The 25,031-nt window shown below is 40.0% G+C and overlaps 1 protein-coding gene across 4 annotated transcripts in view; it reads left to right on the top strand.

Moving 5' to 3' along the window:
* Nucleotides 1-25,031, top strand: part of PDE8A (phosphodiesterase 8A) — a 154,252-nt gene that overhangs the window by 24,922 nt on the left and 104,299 nt on the right. The window contains exon 1 of one of the 4 annotated variants that reach the window (XM_024232291.3): nt 24,823-25,025. The exons of the other annotated variants lie outside the window; for them this stretch is intronic. The gene's annotated coding sequence lies outside the window, so the exon portion shown is untranslated. Of the gene's footprint in view, nt 1-24,822; nt 25,026-25,031 lie in introns of those variants that run through there. 4 annotated transcript variants of the gene reach the window in all.

Genomic DNA, 25,031 nt, shown 5'->3' with positions numbered 1-25,031 from the left:
TACTGTATTGAGAGTGGGAGGATGAGATTAGGGCATATGTATATGATGTCCCTTCTGGCATTAGAGACTTTTGACATGTACTTGAGAAGAGGGAATATTTGGAATTTGGACTAGTCCCTACGAAGAGGAGAGAAGGGGAGTGGTTGGGGACATGGAGAAAGCACCCTCGGCAGCACTTGGTGTCCAGCTGTGGTGGGACATTGTGCATTTAATTACCATTCTGCAAGCTGTGTAATCTTTTTTCTTTAGCAGTGTTTGGCCATTCTTCTGTACATGGGTGAAAGATAGACAGTTAGATTGATCTGGAACTGGAGTTTTGCATTTCGCAGAATGTCCAGTAGCTACTGATGAGAGAGCAAAAGTGTGGGATGTGGGTTTGGGTTTGATAGAAGGGACAAGCATTAGAGGGGGACTAGGAGAACAGATGAGTTAGGGCCAGGCAGTGTCAGTTAAAGGGGCCAAATGATTATATGCTTAGAGCAGTGCCTAATAGGTGGAGCTTCTCAACACGATTCAGCATGGGTGGTGGTGAGAAGTGAAGACTGAAGAAGCAGCCAGCCACAGTAGCACAAAAGCAGGCAAAACAGATCTGTGCTGTTAGAATTCAGCACAGTGGTACTGGGAGGGGACACAGGGCGGCTTCTAGTATGCTGGTAATGTTGCTTCTTGATCTGGGTGCTGGTTATACAGGTACGTTCAGTTTGCTGAAATAAATCTATTAGTACAGTTACACTATATGTACTTTCTGTGTATGTTCAATAAAATGTAAAAAATAATGAAAGAGAGCACATACTTTGGTGCCCCACCACATTGTTTTCAGATCTCAGCTCTGCCACTTTATAGCTGTGAGACCTTGGGCAAATTACTTAACCTGTCTGTGTCTCAGATTTCAAGTCATATAAAATGAGAATAATATGTACATCACAGGAGTGCTGGGAGGATTAAATGAGTCTTCCAATAGTGTTGAGTACATAGTAAATACTCCCAGAGTGTTGCCTATTATTATTTTTTAAATAATCATTATAAATGCGAATATGTATGAGGGAGAACTGATGAATTGGGAATTTGTGGTCAGAGAGAGCTCTTGGACATTCTGCCAAATGACATTCCTAAGTATGGCCATCCAGTGGCGCCTGTAGTGGAGTGGGGTTGGACTGCAGCTCATAGTCAGAATTAAAGGGAAGGGTGAGGTGGTTGTGTTGCCATATGAACCTTGACCTTGCCCAGGGTGATGGTAGTACTTGGAGTGAGCTTGAAGCACTGAGGTCCTTAATGAATGTGAGTGACTTGGAGGTCAAGGGAAGGTGGCAAGGGTGGGATTGCTGTGTGTTGTGAGCCTCGGGGTATCTAGGAGTGACAGTGGGAGAGTCAGAAGCTGGCTCCCTCTAATAGGGAGTGGTCTGGGGAGGGCAGCTGTGGCCTTTGCAGAAAGTCCTATTCCAGGACTTTCCCTACAGTCTCTGTGCCTGCATAGTTAGTGGCTCAGGGAGGGATCAGAAGCCGGGGAACTTTGCGGTATTGTGATGGTGAAATATGGGTTAATTATATTTGCTTCAATATATTTTCAGAATTCCACCGGCTGATACCTGTAATACTCTGTCAGACCCCATTACTGCCTTTCTCCTTGAACCTTGGCTAGATCTGTTTCCCCTCATCAGACCCTTCCTCCATACTGTGTAACTCATCCCCTACCCCCAGTTCAGTTGGAGAAAGTTAAAGTCATTCTAGTTCCACACTCTGGGCCCCATTTTTAATAACTGGACCCTGTGGCTGTGGACACATTCCCATTTTGAATTCTGCTGCCAGGTATAGGTCTTGCTCTTATACCTTATCCTGGCTACCTGCCAGTACTCCAGCTTCCCCACAGCTGAGGTCTTCTTTGCATCCGGCCAAACCCTTTCCTGACTCCAGGCCCCAAAGATGTGAGCCTATCACCTGACATGAACTTCCTCCCTCCTCTAGTCTGCCTGAATCCTCCATTACCACCTTCATCCCACCCTATTCCACCTTGGCCCTGTCTGCTGAGCCATCTGCGTTTGCTGAATCTCACTAAGGCATAGTCTGCCAACATTGTCTGCTGGGGGTACAAAGAGAGCCTCCCTCGCCCTGTGTCTCGAGTTCAGCACCTATTCCACCTTAGTAAGCCTGTGAGGCTTCCCAGGCATCTCTCCCAAGCTGGTCTGTCCCTTGTCATCAGGGCTCCTGTTCTGACACTGGGCCCATGGGAGGTACAAATTTTGAGTCCTGTAAAAAGAAAAAAAGAAGTGTCCTTCACACAACTTCTGCCCTTTTTCTTCACTTCCTGGTGTGTTAGTGTGTAAGAGTGTGTGTGTGTGTGTGATGATTTGTTTAGGGTCTGAGGATATTCAAAGTGGAAAAGGGTATAAGAGCTAGGTAATTTTTATTTTGTGACTAGGCAAAGGCAGTCTAAAAAACTGACCTGTGGAGACAATTTTAGTTCTCTTCTACCTGTTAATGTAAGAGATGTAAAAACTAAAAAGTCTTTTCTTTTCAAAGTGACTACTAGAAAATCCTTTTGGACTGTAGGTAATACAGAATGTTTATAATCAGACCAACAAAATACTATTCCTACACATTGTTTTCTATGACCTAGAAATAAGGATGTTACAGATCATTCTTTGTAATGGAATTTGTTGTCTTAAGAGCATACCCCTTGTAAAGTTTAGGACTTTTGGTTGGTAAATAATAAAATTCGTGGAAAGAAGTACACACAAGGATTTCAGGCTGGAGAAAGGACTACTGGCCATTGTATTTTTCCTGGCCAGTTTTCATCAAAAGTTTGGATTTTCTCCGGACTGTGGTAGGTTATCTTGTCTGTTATGACAAAAACCAACCAAACAAAAAACAAATGTCACATGCTGTTAGCAGGAATGTAAATTAGCAAGATTACTTTGGAAAACTGTTGGCAATATTTACTTAAGTTGAAAATATGCATGTTCTCTCACCACCAGTTCTACTTCCAGTTATATAGCCAGCAGAAATGTGTAGATATGTTCACCAAAGTCACTACTAGAATGGCCATTGTAGTATTAGTCATACTAGCTAAAAACTAGAAATAACCCCATAGTTCATCAAAAGAATAAGCTGTAATATAAACATACAATGAAATACTTTATAGCAATGGAAATGAAAGAATCATTGCTACATGCAACACCATGGATGACTTTCATAAGCATCATGTTGAGTGAATGAAGCCAGACAAAAAAAGATTACATGCTATATGATTTAGTTTATACGAAGTTCAAAATCAGGCAGAACTATGGTGTTGGCAGTTAGGTAGGGCTCACCTTTGAGGAAGGGGAGGGGTAGTGATTTGGAGAAGGCTTGAGGGCTTTTGAATGTTCTATTTTTGACCTAGGTGGTAATTATATGGGTGAGTTCACTTTGTGATAATTAACCAAGCTGCACACTTAGGATTTATATTGTTTTCTGTAAGCATGTTAACCTTCAATAAAAATGTCCATCAAAAAAATGTTTAGTGTTTATTATACTTGAGCCACATGTTCATACGCACATGTACCTTCTGGTCTTAGGGACTTAGCATATGCTTTAGCCTCAGTCTCAAACAGTTTGACTTCCTTTTTGGGAAGTACTACTCATCCTTTTGGAAACCTTCTCTGATAAGCTGCTTCCCTCTCTTCCTTACACACAGAAGGGAGTGTGTAGTTTCCCTGTTATATCCTCTGTGGGCACCATGTCCTGAACCACAGCTAGGAGTTCACATGTCTGTATGTATTTGATTGCCTCTCCTGATGTTTAAACTTGAAGACGCCGGGCCTATTTATGCCAGTCATTATGTCTCTAGGGACCACTACAGTGCCTACGCTCATTGGTACTTGTCGAATGAATGAACTGACTTCAAAGGGAACAGTCTTTTTTTCTATCACCCATTTCAACTTTTAATTAGGGTTAGTAGGAGGTTGGAGCCCCTGTGAGGTTGCATGGAACATTTTTGAGATAATAGTGACTTTAATAGCCTTAAAGTATGACCTGTAGGAAAACTCAGCTGAAAGAGGGGAGCAGTTATTGGCTGATCAGTGTCCCTTAACCTAGTTCTGTGTTGCCTGCTAGTCATGTTCCTGAGAGTGAACAGTTTATATATGATGACTTCATTTGTTCTGGCTTTTCTCATGACAGTCCTAAGGTCAAGTCTATTTTAAGTCTGAGAAATATGTCCTGGAAGTTAGTTTCAGAGTCCCTATTTCCTTTTTCTCTCCTTTGTATTGAAATCTTGGCTGTCCTCCCCATTCCCTCCTTCCAAACTGTCCTTAGAAACAACTTTGCAAGTATCATAAATATCCTCTATGTTGATTTTTCTCTGAACTTTAGTTGTTCTTTTTCAGTTAGATATGGGGAAGTGGCACGTTCTCACTTACCATTCTAACCTGACAGAATTAAGCCAAAAGCAATGTTCAGATTGGCCCAGTAGGAAGACGAATTTAAGATGAGACATTTACATTACACTTTATTTGCTGGATGATTTTTGTAGGGTTTTTTTTCTTCTTCTGTAATATGGTTAGAAGACAGGTTTGGAGCCAGAGTACTGGTCCAAAACTCAACCCTGTCTCCCCCTGCTTTTTGACCTTTGGCAAATTTCATAACCTTTCGGGGCCCTAGCTTTTTCTTATTTGTAAAATGGTGGTAGTTGTCAAGGTTTAATTAAATTTTGAATGTAAAATGGTCTGTCAATGTGTAAAAATTATAAACACTCAATAAATTGCAGTTGCCTAAAATGGAAGCTTCAACTTTATTGTTAGGAAAATGTTTTTCTAACAATGTTTTAACATACAGTATTGTTAGACTCTGAAAAGTAGATTAGGGCTTTCTTTTTAAGAATTTATTTGGAAATTAATTTTGATGATTTATAAATGATTATATAATACCCAGTTATACAATTTACCCTTGGGAACAAAGAAGGAAATATAATATTATTATATTGGCTTGTATAATCACCCTCATACTTTTACTTTGGAAACAAAAGAGTGGGAGTGGGAGAATTTTGGAGAACCTGATCCACTGTTAACTCTAATAATCATTTCCTGAAGAACAGCCCCATCCACAGTTAAACAGAAATCTGGGGATATTAAATGGAGCTTTGTACTCTTGTCGCTTTTTTCTTTCTTCATCAATTTCTAGTTGCTTAGAATTAAGGGCTTCGCTAAATGACCCTGCATTTGTTGGTGAGAAAAGGGGAAGCAGAGAGATGTTTTGTAAGGGATGGAAGGTAGTATTTACATACAAAATTCACAGATTTGGAACTTAGCAACTTTGGTCCTGATATCGGCTTGATAGAGAAATTACAAGGTTAAAAGGGCTTTGAGATGTGGTGGAAAGAACAGAGACTTCCTATACCCTGCCTCTACCACTGTGCACTTTTAACAAGTTATTAACTTCTCTGAGCATCACTTTTCTTATCTGCAAAATGGGAATAATGAATTCTATCTTTTAGAGTTTTTGAGATTAACTGAGGTAATGTGATAAATGATACTTTTCTTAAAGCAGGGAGATAGAAAAGGAACAAATTTTTATTAGCTCTTTCTTCCTCTCCTTCAATTTAATCTATTATATGTGCTTGCAAGAATAAAGGAATTGTGTTTAAAGGATTGTCTGTAATTACTCAACTTAGTATTTTGAAATATTTTATTGTGGAGAATGTATAACATGTACAAAAGTAGAATTATGTTGTATTTGTTGCATAACAAATTACCCCAAAGTTTACTGGCTTAAAACAGTAATAGGCATTTATTTCTCACTGTTTCTTTGGGTCAGGAATTTGAGAGAAGTGGGGCTCAATAGTTCTGGCTCATAGTCTCTCTCGAGGTTGCATCAGGTGTTGGCTGGGTCTTTAGTCATCCAAAACCTTTAGTGGGCCAGCAGATTCACTTCCAAGGTGCTTCACTCATATGATTGGCCAAGTTAGCGCAGGATGTTTTGGGGTTTGAGGAAAGGCCCAATTCCTCTCCATGTGTGTCAGCTTCACAGGGCTGCTTAGGTACCCGCTGGCTTCCCACAGAGAAGTGATCCAGGAAGTCAAAGCAGAAGCTACAATGCCCTGTTTGACCTAGCCTAGACTACATATTGTCAGTTCCACTGTATTTTATGCATTACATATACCAGCCTTGATTCAGGGTGGAGATGATACACGATCTTGTGATGATAATCACATCTTTCTTCTTTTCTTTTTCTTTTTAAAGTCAGGGTCTTGCTCTGTCCCCCAGGCTACCAGGCTGGAGTGCAGTGGCATGATAATAGCTCACTGCAGCCTCGAACTCCTGGGCTAAAGCTATTCTCCTGCTTTAGCCTCCCGAGGAGTTGGGAGTACAGGTGCGGGCCACTAGTCCTGGCCACAGTCATCACATCTTTCATTCATTAGTGGTGATATGGTGGCAAATGGTGATATTCTAATTCTCCCATTACTTTTTCATTTAATACTGAATACCTCTATAAAGAGAAACTCCTCTCGTTAACTATGTGATAAAGTTTGAATAGCATAGGCAGGATAAATGCTTGTTTCTTGTTCTCCATTTATTATACCAGTTTTCAGAATAATGATTTGACTTCCTAATATCCTCCAAAAGGAGACCTGTTAAATGTTATTTGTATTATTATGAAGTTAAGGATTTTAATGTATTTGATATGTTTCAGTCAATTGCTCTTATTACCTATATTGATGTTCATATATTTGTACCCCTTTTAGAGAAATGGTAGCATACTGTACATAGTACTCTTGATTTGCTTTTCTCGCTTCACAGCATATCCTTGGGCTCACTCTATAGTTGTCTATGGAGGAATTGTTCATTCTTTAAAAAAATTGAAATATAATTCATATACTCGCCCTTATAAAGTAGACAATTCATTGGTTTTTTAGTATAATCAAAGTTGTGCAACCATTACCACTAATCCTAGAATGTTTTCATCAAAGAAACCCTGTACCTATTAACAGTCCCTCCCCATTGCCTCCTGCCCATTTACCCGCTACACTCCCAGCCTCTGGCAACCACTAATCTATTTTCTGTCTCTTTGAATTTACCAATGAACGTTTGATTTAAGTAAAATCGTATAATTTATGGCCTTTGTGTCTGGTTTCTTTTGGTTAGCATAATGTTTTCAAGGTTCATCTGTGTTGTATTAATAGTTTGAATCAGTTCCTCATTCCTTTTTTAGCAGCACAGTGCTCCACTGGCTTGATCTGTCTGTACCTTAGCTAACCAGCTCATGTTGGTGAACATTTGAACATTTGAGTTGTTTCCTTACGTTATTATATGACCTTGTGCATAAGTCTTTTTTTTTTTTTTTTTTTGGACAGGGTTGCCCAGGCTAGAGAGCAGTGGTGCAATCACAGCTCACCGGAGCCTCGACCTCCCAGGCTCAGGTGATCCTCCTGTCTCGGCCTCCTGAGTAGCCGGGACCACATCACGCCTGGCTAATTTTTGTAAAGGCGGAGTCTCACTATGGTGCCCAGGCAGGTCTCAAAACTACTGGGCTCAAGCAATCCACCTGCCTCAGCCTCCCAAAGTGCAGAGAGTCATCTTTTTTGTTTTTTAATGTGAATTTTGCTAGGTGTTGCTCAATTTCCCTCTATAAGGGTTGTACCATTCTGAATTTTTACCAGCAGTGTATCAGAAAGTATTATTTCTCTACTGCCTTGCCATAGAATATTTTGTGATATCTCACTATAGTTTTTAGTTGTCATTTTACTTCTCATATCATGATTAAGATTGATTGAGCATCTTTTCACATGTTTAAACTCTGCATTCCTTTTTTTGTAAACTATCTGTCCGTATCACTCTAGACTCTCTCCAAAGGGTCGTTTGTATTTTCCTTCCATTTTTGGCATCTCTTTCTGTATTGCAAATATTCTTTTCATTTCTTCATTTCTCTTTTTATTTTAAGATGATTTGTCGGCTGGGCATGGCGGCTCACACTTGTAATCCCAGCACTTTGGGAGGCTGAGGTGGGCGATCACTCGAGGCCAGGAATTGGAGACCAGCCTGGCCAACATGGCAAAACCTCGTCTCTATTAAAAATACAAAAATGCGCTGAGTGTGTTGGTGCACATCTGTAAACCCAGCTACTTGGGAGGCTGAGGCATAACAATCACTTGAACTCGGGAAGTGGAGGTTGCAGTGAGCTGAGGTCGCGCCACTCACTATACTTCAGCCTGGGTGACCAAGCAAGACTTGGTCTCAAAATAAATAAGTAAATAAAATTTAAAAAATGACTTGTCATGCAAATTTAAATTTTTATGTAATTAATTCTAACAATATTTTCCCTAATATCTTCTGGAGTTTGAGTCATAATGGGAAAGCTTTCCATACTCCATGATATAAAATATTTACCCATGTACTCAATGGTTTTATTTTTCACATTTAAATCTTCAATCCATTTGGAATTTATCTTGGTGTATGATATGAGGAATAAATTCAGTTTAATCTTTTTTTCCATATGGCTATGGAATTATTGCCAGCACCACTTATTTTGTTCATTCCCCCACACTAATTTGAGATAAATTCCATTCATAATTGAGTTCATTTCTGGATTCTCTGTACTGTTCCATTAGTCTCTCTTTAATTATGTGCCACTACCACACTGTTTTAATTATAGAGCTTTATAAGAATATCTTGCAAGGCTGTTCCTCTCTCTTTTCTTTCCCTTTTCAGGGTCTTCTGGCTGTTCTTGCTTGTTTGTTTTTACAGATGAACTTTATAATCAGCTTGTCTAGCTGTGGGAAGAAAACTCAAAGGTTTTTTCTTTTTATTGAGGTTGTATTATATTTACAAATTGTATAGGGAGAACTGACATCATTGTGATGTTGTATCTTCTTATACAAGAACATGGTATGTCTTTTTACTTGTTTAAATCTCTTGTGTTTTTTGGGAGTGTTTTTATGCCTCTCCTCATAGAGTTGCTTATTGAGTTTATGCCAGATATTCTATTATTTTTTGCTTTCATAAGTAGGATTTTCTCTTCCATTGTGTTTCTAACTGAATTTCCCCCCCCCTTTTTTTTTTAAATAAATGAATCCTGTTGATTTTGATATGTTTCTTATATAGCCTGCTAAGTTCTCTGATTTGTAATACAAAGCACATAAATTCTTTGGGGTTTTCCAGACATATCATTATATTATTTGTAAATAGAGTTTTACCTCTTTTCCAATTTTTAGACCACTAATTGCAGTCTCTTATTGCATTGGATAGTATCTTTAATACGGTGCTAAAATAATAAAGAAGATAGTGTTTTATACAAAAGAGTGTGTCTTGTTTCTAACTTTGTCAGGAAAGTTCTAGTTTTTCCCCATTAATATTTAGCAGACTTTTACACTTTTATTAAAGGAATAAGACTGGACACGGTGGCTCACGCCTGTAATCCCAACACTTTGGGAGGCTGAGGCGGTGGCTCACGCCTGTAATCCCAACACTTTGGGAGGCTGAGGCGGGTGGATCACCTGAGGTCAGGAGTTCAAGACCAGCCTGGCCAACATGGTGAAACCCTGTCTCTACTAAAAATATAAAAATTAGCAGGGTGTGGTGGCGGGCGCCTGTAATCCCAGCTACTAGGGAGGCTGAGGCAGGGGAATCGCTTGAACCTGGGAGACAGAGGTTGCAGTGAGCCGAGATCGCGCCATTGCACTCCAGCCTGAGCAACAGGAGCAAAACTCCGTCTCAAAAAAAAAAGAAAGGACTAATGGGAGGAAATTACGTGGAGAAAGTTTTTGTGTTTTTTGCTTCTTTTCAAAGTATGGGTGAGATATGCCCAGGATGGTGGTGGTAGATATTGTGATTATTTCTACTCTCAATTCTGTAGTTATAATATCCAGAATAAGTATGGTTTGATGAGCGTTTCAAAACAACCACTTTGGCTACCAAGTGAAAAGTAGATTGTAGAGCAGCAGAAGTGGCAGTAGGCTAACTAACTACAGGACTTTGGCAGCTCTTCAGAGTAGTTTGGATTTCATGGTAGCAGTAGATGTAGAGGGATATAGGCAAACTTGGGATATATTTTGGAAGTAGAGTCTGTAGTGGTACTAATTAAAATAGTCATGTAGATAAACTGTTTCTTACTGTTTCAGGACAAGATGAGTCTATGCCAGATTAAGTCAACACACTCATTTACTGATTTCTTCCTTGAGGATTTCTTGTTGTTAAAAAATTTTTGTGGTTGATCTGCATTCTGGCTTAAACTCTTTATTTCATTGTGGATTATTAACAGTTGGTCCACAGGCCACACTTTAAGCAACGTCAATCTCTAGTATCCACCTTAGGGGTAAGCCATGATCTATTTAACCAGTCTCTTACTATTGGGTAGATGGTTAACCCTCACATCATCTTTTTTTTTAGTATTAGGAATAAGTAACATTGCCATGAAATGCTTGTTTCTGTAATTATGTGTATATATCTTATGCTTTCTTTAGGATAATTCCTGGAAATAGAGTAAGGATTTTGGAACATAATGACAAATTGTTCTCCATTTTACCCACTTGCAGAGCCACATTTTTACCAGTATGAATTCTTTTTTCAAAAAAATCTTTGCTAATTTGGATGACAAAGCAAGTCATTATATGAATATGTACTTATTTGATTACTAGTAAGAATATTTTAAATGTATTTTTTGGAATTGATATTTCCACCTTTGCCATTTTTAGTGCTCTTGGATCATTTTTACTTTGGAGTGTAAGTACCATTTACATTAAGATTATTTACTCTTTGTATAATGCAAATATTTTTCCTGTGTTTTAAAAATAGATTTTGGTGTTTTTGCATCATGTAGAAATTGTCCTTTTTTATAGACTCTCCTAGTAGTATAGTTACTTGGGAGGTGTAGTTGGTCAAGGCTTGCTGCCTCCCTGCTTCCATCTCTAAAGAGGTTGCCCTTTGGAGGTAAGGGCAGTTCACTATTGTGAACTTGCTGGGGTAAAAGGTTTTGGTGTGAGGAACTTAGGAGTTAAAAACTCTTCTGTAAGGGAAATGTATATGAGTGATAGATGATATTAAGAGGTTATTTTAAAATTTTGTTAGGTGTGAAAATGGAATTGTGGTTGAGTAGAAAAATCTATATACACACATAGACGTATTTAGGGGTGAAAAATGTGAGGGGTTTTCTTGAAAATACTATAGCCAAAAAAAGAGATAGATGTAGCAAATATATCAACATTTAAAAAATTTTTGATTTGAGTGATGGGTTTATGAGTGTTCTTAATACTTTTAAAATTTTATTTTAAAGAAATAGGGTCTTGCTGTATTGCCCAGGCTGGACTAGAACTCCTGGGCTCAAACGATCCACGTATGTCAGCCCCTACCGAATAGCTGGCATTACAGGAGTACTGTACTTGGCTTCTTAATACTATTCATTATTTTTGTGGGTTTTTTTTTTGTTTTGTTTTGGAGTCAGAGTTTCACTCTTGCCACCCAGGCTGGTGTACAATGGCATGATCTTGGCTCACTGCAACCTCCACCTCCCAGGTTCAAGTGATCCTCCTGCCTCAGCCTCCCAAGTAGCTGGGACTACAGGCACCCACCACCACACCCGGCTAATTTTTGTATTTTTAGTAGAGACGAGGTTTCACTATGTTGGCCAGGCTGGTCTCAAACTCCTGACCTCAAGTGATCTGCCCACCTCGGCCTCCCAAAGTGCTGGGATTACAGGCATGAGCCACCATGCCTGGCCAATGTGTATGTTTCGAAAGGGCTCTTGGGTCTTTGGAGAACTTTGGGGGAGTTTTTTGTTTGTTTGTTTTTGGCTTCCTGTGACTAGGATTCTCTTCTCAGTCTCTCTCCTGGCACTTTGCAGGCAGGGTGGTTGGTGATCTACATTACAAATGGAGCCACCAGTAAAGTCAGAAATGAGTCAAAGAAGGTAGTTTATGGTTGCCCCTTTATTTAAATGATCATGGTCATTGGCAAATAATAGGTATTCTCTCTTAGGCACAAGATTACTAATCTTCTCAATTCTCTGTCTGTGTTTATTTTTTATGTGATCTGTCTGCCAAAGAAGGACAGTAGTGTTTTGAAGTCCTTCAACCACAATTGTGGTTTTGGCGAGTTTTTCCTCATACTTCTCACAGCTCTGGGCTTTAAGAAAACAACAAGGGCCCAGCGCAGTGGCTCATGCCTGTAATCCCAGCACTTTGGGAAGCTAAGGCGGGTGGATTACCTGAGGTCAGGAGTTCAAGACCAGCCTGGCCACCATGGCGAAACCCTGTCTCTACTAAAAATACAAAAGTTAGCCAGGCATGGTGGCGCGTGCCTGTAATCCCAGCTACTTGGCAGGCTGAGGCACGGGAAGTGCTTGAACGTGAGAGGTAGAGGTTGCAGTGAGCCAAAATTGTACCACTGCACTCTAGCCTGAGCGAGACTCTGTCTCAAAACAAACAAACAAAACAACAAAAAATTTTTTATATTTTGAAATAATTTTAGACTTAGAGAAAATTTACTAAAAAAAGTACAAAGAATTCCTGCATAGTCTCTACCCAGATTGCCCAAATGTTATTAATATTTTACCATGGGCTTCTATTTATTGTCTGTATGTATCCATATTATTATTATTTTCTTAATCATTTAAAGTAAGTTGCATACCCGATGCCCCTTTACATCCCTTCAGTGTGTTAATTCCTAAAAATAAGGACATTCTCTATTATCAATACTGTTACCAAGATCATGAAATTAACATTGTTACGGTATTGTTAGGTACCATAGACCTTATTCATGTTGTCCCACTAATTTCCCTCGTGGCTGCTATGGCCTCAATGTTTGTGTTCTCCCAAAATTCTGGTTGAAACCTAATCACTAATGCAGTGGTATTAAGAGGTGGGGCCTTTGGGAGGTGATTAGGTCATGGGGGCAGAGCCCTTGAAATGGGATTAGTTCCCTTAAAAAAGAAGATTGAGGGAGCTTGTTCTCCTGTCCGCCTTGTAAGAACACATAGCAGGTGCCATCTATGAAGAGCAGGCCCTCACCAGACACTGATCTTGGACTTCCCACCCTCCAGAACTGTGAGAAATAAATTTCTGTTTATAAATTGTCCAAGCCTGGTGTGGTGGCTCACACCTGTAATCTCAGCAATTTGGGAAGCTGAGGTGGGAGGATTGCTTGAAGCCAGGAGTTCAAGACCAGCCTAGGTGACAATGTGACCCCATCTCTAAAGACAAATGAAAAATTTAGCTGGGCACGGTGGCCTTTGCCCGTAGTCCTAGCTACTGGGGTTGGGGGTTGTGGTAGTGCTGAGGTGGGAGGATTGCTTGTGCCCAGAAGTTCAAGGATGCTGTGAGCTATGATCGTGCCACTGCACTCCAGCCTGGGCAACTGGGCAATACCCTGGCTCTTAAAAAAAAAAATTACCTAGTCTAAGGTATTTTATTATAGCAGCTCAAACTGACTAAGACAACAGCAGAAGAAAAAAAAATACTGTTATTTTCTGATCTCATATCCAATCCAGGATCACACATTGAATTGTCATGTCTCTCTAGTTTTCAGCCTGAGGCAATTCTTAAGTACTTGTCCATTGAGATCTAGATGTTTTTGAAGAGTACAGGACAGTTATTTTGTAGGATTTTCCTTATGTTTGCTTTGTCTCCTGTTTTCTTGTGATAGATTCAGGTTGTGCACGTTTGGCGGGAATACCACAAAAGAGAGGTTGCGTGTCCTCCTTACTGCATCATATCAGAAGGCACATTCCATCTGTTTGTTCCATTACTGGTGATTTTCACTGTGATCACTTAAGGTGGTGCCTGCCAGATTTCCTTAGTATTTTCTGCTTTGAAATGAATAAATATCTTATAGGGAAGTATTTTAAGACTATATACAAATTCTCTTAATCATTAAGCTTTCACCAACTAGTTTTAACATTCATTGGTCATTTTTGTCTGAAATAGCTAATACCACTGATAGTTGCCAAATGGTGAATTTTAACTCATGGGTAGCATGTTTTGACAGCTTGTTATTCAGCCACTTGGGGTTTGTCTTAGTTCTTTTCAGCTGAGATGTACAGCAGCTTTGTAGAAAAGGGCAGCTAGATCTCAGCATTGGTCCAAAGACATGGGTGCTTCACATTTTGTTCTGTCTCCCTGGACAGGACCTGGATGGGTCGAATTCTCACCCATGCTGGACGGGGCACCCTGCCTCTGCCTGTCTGCTCTCCTCTAGCTCTAGCACCAGTCCACCCAGGCAGCTTTGTCTGGGTATTGGAAGTATTTTTTTTTTTTTTTTGTAATGTCTGACACAGATCATATTAACTAGAATAAACCAGGCAAGGCGGCATTTTTCAGAAGGGGCTATGGCATGGTAGTGTCATATATATATATATACACAAATTTTTTTTTTTTTTTTTTTTTTTTTTGAGACGGAGTCTTGCTCTGTCACCCCTGTCGCCCAGGCTGGAGTGCAGTGGCGTGATCTCAGCTCACTGCAACCTCTGCCTCCCGGGTTCAAGCAATTCTCCTGCCCCAGCCTCCAGAGTAGCTGGGATTACAGTTGCATGCCACCACACCCGGCAATTTTTTTTTTGTATTTTTAGTAGAGACAGGGTTTCACCATGTTGGCCAGGCTAGTTTCGAACTCTCCTGACCTCTGATGATCCGCCCACCTTGGCCTCCCTAAGTGCTGGGATTACAGGCGTGAGCCACCGGACCTAGCCAGATTTATATCTAATGGGATCAAGAGAATATTTATTTTGTTGAATGGAAGATGAAGATATATGAACATGTTTACATGCTAAAGGGTCAGAGTCAGTAGGAGAGATTAACGATCAAGACAGAGGGGACTGTTAAGGGAGTTTCCCTGAAAAGGTAGACCTAGGTAATGGGGTTAGCTCTTGGCAAGAGAATGGACACTCAGGAGGAAGTTGGAAGGAATGAAGGGAAGGGAACATTACTGTTTTTCAGGTTATGAGTAGGCAAACATTTGAAGGAGTTAGTTGTTCCCTAATTGCCTCATTTTGCTTTATGAAATAGGAGTGAGATTATGTCCTAAGAGTGAGCAGGTACAGGTCTGGAGGACGTCGTTGAATAGGGAAAGTGTTGTGGGGAATAAGAGTGTTGTCTGGAGTTCATCAAAGGATTTCTAGGCTGCTGGTGGTAGAGACCATGAATACTTGGTGGCCTCAGTCTGCAAGGCTCTGTTATTTTCTCCCGCAGTGGTTATCAGCTCAGGTGGAGAAGCATAGGAAATAATTGGGTTGGTTGGGGATGGGGCCTTGCCACATATTGTGGTGGGAAGGCAAGGGAGGTAGGAGAACAGAGAGCGGGACAAGAGGGTAGGACTTTGTTTGGAGATGTGGTTTGTGACTCCATGGTGGTCTATACAGAACTGGGGAGGTGGGATTGGAGAGAGGGTAAAAGAGTGAATGTCTTGAGGAGGTCAGAGAATTGTTGGAGGAGGAATTAGGTTCAAGATAGCTAGCAGAATAGGAATATTAGAGAGTAGAATATTGGAGTTTAGTGTTTTCGTCGTGGGACAGTTGTGGCTGATAAGGGGCTGGAGTGGAGCAGGGTAAGGTGAAGATCACTAGGTTGTGAGAAAACTTGAAATTGGTGGATGGGTTATTTATGTGGACATTGACACCACCAGGTTGATGGGAGGACATTGGTGGAGCGGGGATGACAGTGTTCCAAGTGTTCAGGGACGGAGGGAGAGTTGAGCAGGAATGAAGTATTGAGGCCAGATGACATGAACACCACTTAAAACATGGCATCTTGGTTGCCAAGGGATCAGGGATGGTTTGGACCTGGAGGTTTGATGGAACTGGCTGTCCACAGCCTCCAAAGATGCCTTGATGCTATGAAGAGTGGAATTTGCTCAGATTTCCAAAAAAAAGTTGGTCATTGGGTCTTTGCTTGTATTTCTTCTTCCTGTAGCTCCCTTGCCTAGCTTCTCTACCTGGCTAACTCCTGCTCGCCCTTTAAGACTGAGCTCTGAGATTATCTCTTCCAGGAAATCTTTCTTGAACCCTCTGATCTATCTGTCTGTCCCTATCTATATTCCTTGTGCTTATCTCTTAACTTAGCAAGTATCATACCATATCATCATTGTCTGCTGTCCTCCCTCCCCTAGACCATAACTTCCTTGATGAAAGCAGGGATTGTATCTTTGCATCCCTGGCACAGTACCTGGCATGTATTTGGTTGAACTATATGAAATTGCCATATAAGAAGTGAATTTGGTCTAGTTTGTAATTTCTCTCCTTAATAGGTGACCTTCTTTTGTCAGCTCATCTTGAATCTTTTTCTGAAGTTACAAGCCCCTTTCTTAGTTTGGCCTTAGCCAAGTTCCATGCAGGTTGTTTCTCTTTTAGTGACCAACTAATTTCTATGTGGGCCAGTCAGTCTTTCATCTTGCTTAGGCTTTTTTTTTTCTTTACACCCTCTATTATTCCTACTGCTTAGGCTTTTTGTTACATTAACTTCCCTTCTACTTTTCTCTACCCTCAGCAGAGGGGGTCAAAAGAAACTTCTTTGTTCTCAGTCTTCCTTAGCTGCCCAAAATTTCCCAGTAGTTTGCCCCTGCATTTCATTCCCCTATTGACTCTTATTGAGTGACCTATGTGCCAGGCAAAAATTCGGACTTGTTCATTCTAGTTTCTCTGCTTCTAGTGTGTCTCATGCTGGTGTTTGTTGGCTCAGATGTGTTAATGGGGCTGTCGCTGCTGTTGTGGTTGTTAGTCATTCTTTTGAACAGCAGCTTTAGCTTACCAATGCTCCAGATACAGTTTTTCAGAAACTCAATGATCTGTGTGCATTACACATTAAAAAGTACATTGAACAACAGCATATCCAGATTAAAAACAAACAAATTAGATTTATCTGGTGTTTTTCCATTATGGGTTGGAGCAAACATGCTGTGTATAAATCAGATAAACCTTTTCTTTCACTGTTTCAGACTGAGAATTGTTTGTTCTTGCTTTTGTGGTCACCAAGAATGTAATATAACTATGCTCTTCACATCCTAAGGCCACCGTAAGTCCTGGATCAGACCTGTTTTTTTGAAGTCACCTGAATTCTGACTTGAGGCTCCTCCAACCCCTACTCCCACTACCACTTTGAACTGGATCACTTTGCTTTCAAGGGGCACTCCCTTGAAGCCAGTTCCCTGAAGTGACCTACTTTCTTGAGGTCCTTGAAGAGCTTCCCTTTCATTTGGGAGGTTTCCTCAGTGCTCCCATTCCCAGGCGTTTTTTCCTGGGAGTCCTGTCCTATTCATGAATTACCTGTTTTTTCCAGGGCGGTGGGTAGGGGGTGTGGGGGCAGGCAGTACTATGTTATTAGCGTAACTAGTGACATTTAAAGAAAGAAACCCAAAGCCCAGTTAACCAATTACACTTAAATTCTCTGGGCCCAGGCCTGCTGGACACTCTCCATCTACCAGAAATGCTTCTTATCATCCCCCCCCCTTTTTTAGACTGCTATTCCTTAACGGATTAATCTGAGTTTATATTTAGATGAAAGTTATTCATTAATAGAAAAGCCTGAAACTGTAGTTAGGGCTGACAGTGTTGAAGTGGATAGAGGTACATAGGCAACCTTTAGACCAAAAAGTCTTTGTAAGGCACTGGAGTCTTTAAGTGTCTGCTTTGGCACAAGGACATCAGGTTATCCTTAGGAAGCCAGGAACACCTTGAGACTTGGGCCAGAACAATGTGGCACACCTTTGAGCTTCAGGTTTGGTCCCAGTGAGTCTCATGCCTTTTTGATGCTGACCATATATATGGGGCAAAACACTCTGTAATCTGCTTTACCCCACTACACCCATCCCATCCATCCCTAGTTGCAAAAATTTCAACTTGTCTGAATATGCATAGATTCAATAGTGGAAACTCAGCACAGTTGAGTGCCAGGCTTCAAATATGGAATTAGTGACCTCTGAACCTGTGTTTGTCAAACTGCCTACTAATGGGTCATGACATCAGTTTAGCAGATTATGCCTAGCACTGTTGTTCCAGTTAAATTGCTGTGAAACAAACCACCCCAAACTTAGTGACATTAAACAGTAACCGTTTATTATGCTCATGGATTCTGTGGGTCAGGAATTGGACAGCGTACAATGGGAGGTGGCTTGTCTTTGTTCCATGATGGCTGGGGGTTGGGATCATTTGGAGGCTCCTTTACTCCACATCTGATGCCTGGGCTGGGGTGCCTTGAAGGCTAGTGGAATCAGCTGGGACCAATGACCAGAACACCTATATGTAGACTCTCCATGTGGTCTGGGCTTCTCACAGTGTGGTGGCTGGGTTCCAAGAGAGAGGTTCCCCAGAGGAAGCATTTAGAGAGCCAGTGTTCCAAGAGAACAAGGACATTTGATAACCTTGCCTCTGAAGTCACATGGCATCACTTCTGTTCTGGATTTGTGGATGCCATCTCAAGCCTGCACAGATTCAAGGGAGGTGGAGATAGAGAGATGGAGATCTATATCCCCATCTCTCAATGGGTAGAGAGTCAAAAGATTTGTGGCTGTTTTTAAAACTACTACAAGTTCATTTTAAAACAAGATAGATGCTTGAGCCCAAAAGTTTGAGGCTTCAGTGAACTATGATCATGCCACTGCATTCCAGCCTGGCCCTGTCTCAAAACAAAACAAAACAAAAAAACAAAAAAACAAAACTAAATTTAAAAAATAAAACAAGTTAGAATATAGAATAACAGAGTGCCTCATGTAGTCAAAAAAGGCATTGTGAAACTTGTGTTTCAGTTATGTGTGTCTGTGTGTTCTGGTTTATGAGGTAACGTTTTTCTTTCTGTGGTCTACAAAAACATTTTTTAAAACACTGCTTAACTGTAGTAACATCTAATTTGGTTTATGAACACCAAATTTTATCTCTTAATACCTCAGTTAATAGGTTACTACTGTGTGGTTCTTTGTTATAAAGATGAGAACCTAAGGAATTGATTGTCCTTTGCCTGTAAGAACAAAAAGTCCTTTGGGACCTGTTTTCTTTGCCCTCCAGGACTCCCTGAAGGCCTTGTTGGACTGTGGACCAGACTTGGAGAGTCAGTGCGCTGCAGAATGGGCTGTGGTCTGGGCCAGGAGTCAAAAACTTCCTTAAAGTTTTAGTCCAATCTTTGCCAGTCAGTTTCCTAGAGTAGCAAACAAATGTGAAATGAAGAGGACATACTTCTTTTTAGAGACAGTCAGAAAATATTTAGCCATCTGGAAGCCCAAGAACTATTCATAATAATAAAGAGAAAGCTACCTTGCCTGAGCAAGGTGGTGTCTATGGTAAAACAATCTCAGGAAAGGCTTTCTACCTTCAGTGTTGAAATCAAAAGGAAATACTGAGATGAGATTGGGGTCTGCTAGAAAAGACATGCTATGTGTGTTGCCAAAACAATCTGCCTTCCGCCCCTTGCTGTGACTTACTGCGTGGTTATTCCTACCCTTTCAAGGAAATGTGCAGAGATGACTGAGCAATGGCATTTACTGTCATCTTATAAAACACTGCATTGCAAAACAATTTTTGGGAATAGTGTGATTAAATGGTAAATTTTGCTCACATATGTTAGAAAATTTACACAATTCTGTGCTTTTATTTCTTCTTACTAAAATGATACATGTTTAGAAAACTAGAAAATACAAATAACTGTTATTTTACCACGTAGAGGAGGGTATTATTCACCGCTGATTTTTTTTTTTTTGGTTGCATATCCTTCCTGTCATTTTTCTGATATGTATACATTTTAAAAAACAAATGGGCTGTTGCAGTACACTGTTCTGAAACCTACTTTTTAAACTTAGATGAACACATTCCATGTCAATTAATGTACTTCTATTATAAAGACTTCATAGTGTTACATTGTATAGAAATAGTATTTGAACGCTTAACATTGCTGAGAACATTTAACTGTGGTAAGTGATGCTGTGGTGAACATCTATTAATATATAACTAAATCTTTTTTGTAATCATGATTCTTACAATTTTTAAAAAATCTTTTTTGAATATATATGTACATGGTACACAATGTTGATTTTCCTTAGGAGATACCTATGTAATTTGATCTGCTAAATCACAGAGCATTAACCTACTTTATTTATTATTTTATTAGAGACAGGGCCTTGCTCTTATTGCTCGGGCTGGAATGTAGTGGTGTGATTATAGCTCACTGCGGCCTGGAACTCCTGGGCTCAAACGATCCTCCCTCGTAAGCCTCCCAAGTAGCTGGGACTACAGGTTTGTGCCAGCGCAACTGGCTAATTATTATTTTTTGTAGAGACAAGATCTTGCTTTATTGCCCAGGCTGGTCTTGAGCTCCTGGCCTCAAGTGATCCTCCCTCCTCAGCCTCGCAAAGTGCTGGGATTACAGGTGTGAGAGCCACCACGCCTGCCCAGCGTGGACATTTTGAAAACAAAAAATTTTTGTGCTGGTAAATTGTCCTTCCCAAATGTGTACCAGTTTGTACTCCTACAAAAGTGTTATCTATTCCTTGTATTTCGCAATTTGATAGAGAAAAAAGTCACTTGCTTTCTTAGTTGTGTGATTTATTTGCATTTTAACTTCTTTAGCATTTTACCTCTGAAAATCTTGCCTGTTTTTTAATCCTTATCTCAAATACCTCCTACCTGACCCCTCCCTAACACCTCCCAGCACAATGAAGACTTCTCATCTGCTCTGTCTTGTGGATTTTTCTTGTCCTTTCCAATCACCTGTGGTTTACTTGAGAGCGTTAAGCACTGTGTCTCACTTTTTAATCTTCTTTTGCATGCAGCATATTTCATTGCATATGTGTAAGACTCAGTAAATATTGAGTTAAATTGCAGTTCAACAAAAAGGATTGATGGCAGCACAAAGTAATCTGTCGAGAGAGAAAAATGTAAAGAAAAGAAATGTTGGTCAAGCTGAAGACCATGCAAAGCTACTTTGGAGAGGGCATTTAGTATTTCATTTAGGAATTCTTATTTGCCTGTAGTAAAAAAAAGAAAGGCCTCTCCTTTTTTTTTGAACCATTTTTATTTATAGCTAATACTTCCTTTAGGCAGCCCAGCCCTGAAATTCTTGTTTAATAATAGCCGATGTTTTGTCAATATTCTTATATTAACCATAGGTAGTAGGATCCTCTGAAGCCAGGACTATTTTTTTAATGACCCAACTTATTGTTAAAAGATATTTTCTCAATAAGTTAGTGTTGGCTACCATCGGAAACTTACATCTCTTTCCTGGTTTCAATGCCTTTCCCTTCTTCCATTGTATTTGGTTCAGACCCCTTCAGATCTGTTTTGTCCTTACAAGTTGTTTTTTTTTTTTTTTTAATGACTTTATTTAAACTTGGAGCATCAGTCACAAATTTGCAGAGACAATGCTATTTTCTACCGAAGGCTTTTGTCTGAGCTTATTACCTCTGTTATGTTTGCCTTATATCCATCTTCTTCCCAAATATACATTTTACTTATATTTATTTCTTTTCTACATGAATTTGTATATATGTGATGCTGAGTGAAATTACAAGAAAATGCAATGGTAACACACAGTTTATAAAACCCTGGAGATAGAAACATTTTCTGGTGCCTGACACTGCTGGACTGGACCCTTCTCTGAAGCTGCACATTCTGCCATTATTCATCTCTGAGTGTTAGATGGTATCAGTTAGGACCCTTCAGCTGCAACTAACAGCATTCAGAACTAAAAAGCAACTTACTTTTCTCACATAAGAAGTCTAGAGTCTGGAAGTCAACTGTCACTCATATGACAATGTCTAAGGCAGGTGGGAAGGGGGACACTCTTTTAACTGGGAAAAAGAAGTCTCCACCTGTCCCCAGCAGGCTTCCCCTCAGGTCCCACTGGCCAGGGGTTCTGTGTGCCTCTGCTCTGTTCTAAAGAGGGTCGCAGAAGGAGCATCTGGTGGCTTCCACTGCTGTCAAGGGAAAAATGATGTTGAGAATGTAACCAACAGGTGCTGTCAGAGGCATAATTCTCACTTGCATTGAGCTCCAACCTCCCTTTGGTTACTTCCATAGGTCAGCCCTAGCTGTACTCTAAATTAGAGTCCCACAACCATTTTATTTCTCTTTCTTTTTGTAAATTCCTAGAAGTGTTGAAAACAGAGGGTATGATTCTGCCTGAGTTTTGTCTCCTGCTTGTGGAATATCTTCAGTTCCTGGAACCTGAGGTTGTGTCTTGCCCCTGTAGCCTCCATTGAATCTGGCCCAGTTTGGTATGATCTCCTAGCCACAGCCTCTTTGTCTCCCAGCCGCAGTCACTAGTTTCCTTTTCCTGTGAGAAGTGAGAATTAGTCACTCACTTCCAGTGCTAAGCATAATCAGAGTGAGGAATGTAGGAGCAGCTCTAAAAACGTGAGAGCTATTGGTGTCTGGAATTAGTTTTATTGTTTTTACCTGGTATTTGTGCCTGGGCACTTAAGTACTTGCCTGGCTGCAGCACTTTTAATTGCTGAGACCCAACCAGGCCCCCTGTCATCTGACCCTGACCCCTCTGCAGCCTCATCTACTGTGGAATCTTCCATTTCAGCCACACTTAGTTATTTACTGTTCCTTAACATGCTCGGTGGCTTCACACTTCCATGCCTTTGCACATAATATTTTCTCTTTCTACAATGTTCATTTCCCTCTTCTTATCTGGCAGAGCCCTACTTTTCCTTCAAGATTTAACCTCAGCAGGCATCACTCCACTCCTTTGGAAAACTTTTGTGATTTTTCCCTTGGGCAGAGTTAATCAGTTACTTCTCAGTCACACTCTGTACAAGTCCCTGTTGTTAAACATTCACAAAGTGTTGTAATTATCTGTTTATATTTTTATATCCTTCTATATTTAGCTTCTGGAAGATGGAATTTATGTTTTTATTTCTATAACATCAGTACTCAGTATAAGTTTAGTGCATAAAAGGTGCTTTATAAATGTTGAAATGAATAAATGACAGTTTTACATCTAAACCTGCTGATTAATGTCAACTTCATATCCTTCTTGTAAGAAATCTGTATATATTAGAAGATTATAAATTATAAAATACACAAGCTACTATGTTATCTGAAACTGAATCTGATAGCCCATCACATTTCTTATTTGGCAGACTAGACTGAGGCCTGGAGTGGATAAGTGACTAGCCTAGGCCGCATAATGATGAGAGGCAGAGATAAGACTAGACTTCTATGTCTTTGTCTCTCACATAGCTTGTCTTGTAGTTTCTATAACATCGTCTTACCAGATAGGTGAGGGAGATTTAGGATTAGCATCATCTATGTGCTATCAAAAACCCTGCCATTGCTCTCCTTGCCTGTATGCTTTTGTTCACATAGACCTTTGGCTCTCTGCTTGCCTAAGTCCTGCCCTGTTGCTCCATACCTACCCTGATTCTTGCCTTTTCTGACCATCTCAGTCAGAATCACTTAAACCGTCTTCTGAGTTTGCATAGCTGTTTATAGCACATGCAGCAATACCATGCAGTGACTGAGTACAGCCCTCAGTCCACACCCCTGCTTCCTAGCTGTGTGACTGACAAGTAGATTAACCTCTCTGTTTCCAAATCTATAATTAGGAATAATAATAACAGTTCCTACTTTATAGAGTTGATGTGAGGATTAAGATGTTCTCTGGTACATAGTAAACATCCAAATGTTACATACTGTTATTGGTAGTGATGGTCTGATTACTATTCATAAATCGCTAGAGGCTGATTACTGGCCACCTCTAGTTTCAGCTCTTCCTGTATCTGACTGCTTATTGCTGAATCCAGGGTTGCCCAGTTTTGTAAGGGGTATATCCTAACCTACAGGTTACCCTCAGACACTTGTTGTAATATTTTTGCGAATAACATTCACTTAGGATTTTTGTTCTCTGGCACACACCAGTGCTTTGTCATGTAGAGGTTTGCTCATTTGTATAGGTGATGTTACTTTGAAAAGGTTCTCTCTAAGGTCTGCTCAGTGAAAGAACAGGATGTTTTCTCTCTTTACTTCACAGCCATAGCCAGCTTTGAGGTTCAGTGTTTGTATAGCTCTAAGTCTCTGTTAATTAAGGAAATGGACTAGAAAAGACAGTTTAATGAAAACTCACAGGCAGTGGGCAATTTGCACACATTCCCTTGTTTGACACCGTAGTACAAGCTCACCTCTAGATGTAAAAGGAGCAGTCTGTAATTCTCTTGACCCTTTTCCTGATTAATAACCTGTAGATATTGTCCATCCATGGTATAAGAGTTGGATAGTTTTGTTTGGATTTTCTCTGTCTTGTAAATGAGAAGCCAGGGAAAGAAAATACAGTGTATTTATTATACTGGGAGCAAAGGTCATGGAAACAGTAACTTTTAAAAAGAACCCTTGGTTACCTAGTTTTTAAAGACCTAGACTTCGTTGTTCTATTTCTAAAAGTCTGTGGAATAAACCCCTCATTTTCTCTGATTTACAAGGAAACTAAAATGTGGAAAATTTGATCTTTAAGGGGCATGACTTCTGGTTTATGGGATTGTTTATTTTAAAGTTTAAACATTTCAGTGTCTTATGATACTCTTAATTAAAAGGAAGTTCTCTTGAGTATCATATAACTATTAAAATTATAATTTAGATCTGTATTTTCAAGAAAATACTCAGTTTTAAGTGGAAAAATGCATGGGAAAGGGTCAATTTAAATGCATTTTAAAAAATCAAAGAATATGTGCTCATGTTAACAAGGATTACTTTAGGGTAATGAGATTTCGGGTAATCGCTTTTTACTTTATTCCTCTGCAGCCTTTCTATATTGTCTGGATTTTTGAGTGACCATGTGTTACTTCATATTCAAAAAAAATTTTTAAGCCATTTTGTTTATGGAGGAAAAAAGTACAACTTAAGATTTGAACATGGTAAAGTCAGCCTTCTTCTGTCTTCCGCAGGGAAATTATCCCCAGCAGCTAGGAGAGAAAGAAACAGAAATGAAAACGCCATCTTTGAAGAAATTGGGAAATATCTGAAACCCCAAGCCAGAAAATGAGTAGAATGAGTTCTTCAAAGATTGAACCAGGGTATGAGAGGAAGTAGACTGAAGGCACTTGGGACTACAGATCTCAGGAAAAGACAGAGACATTTTCCAACGTAAGGTACAC

This window comes from Pongo abelii, chromosome 16 (assembly GCF_028885655.2).
Source record: "Pongo abelii isolate AG06213 chromosome 16, NHGRI_mPonAbe1-v2.0_pri, whole genome shotgun sequence".
Classification (NCBI taxonomy): Eukaryota; Metazoa; Chordata; class Mammalia; order Primates; family Hominidae; genus Pongo; species Pongo abelii.
The sequence above is the reverse complement of the archived record's forward strand: the minus strand, read 5'-3'. Positions and strand labels throughout refer to the sequence as shown.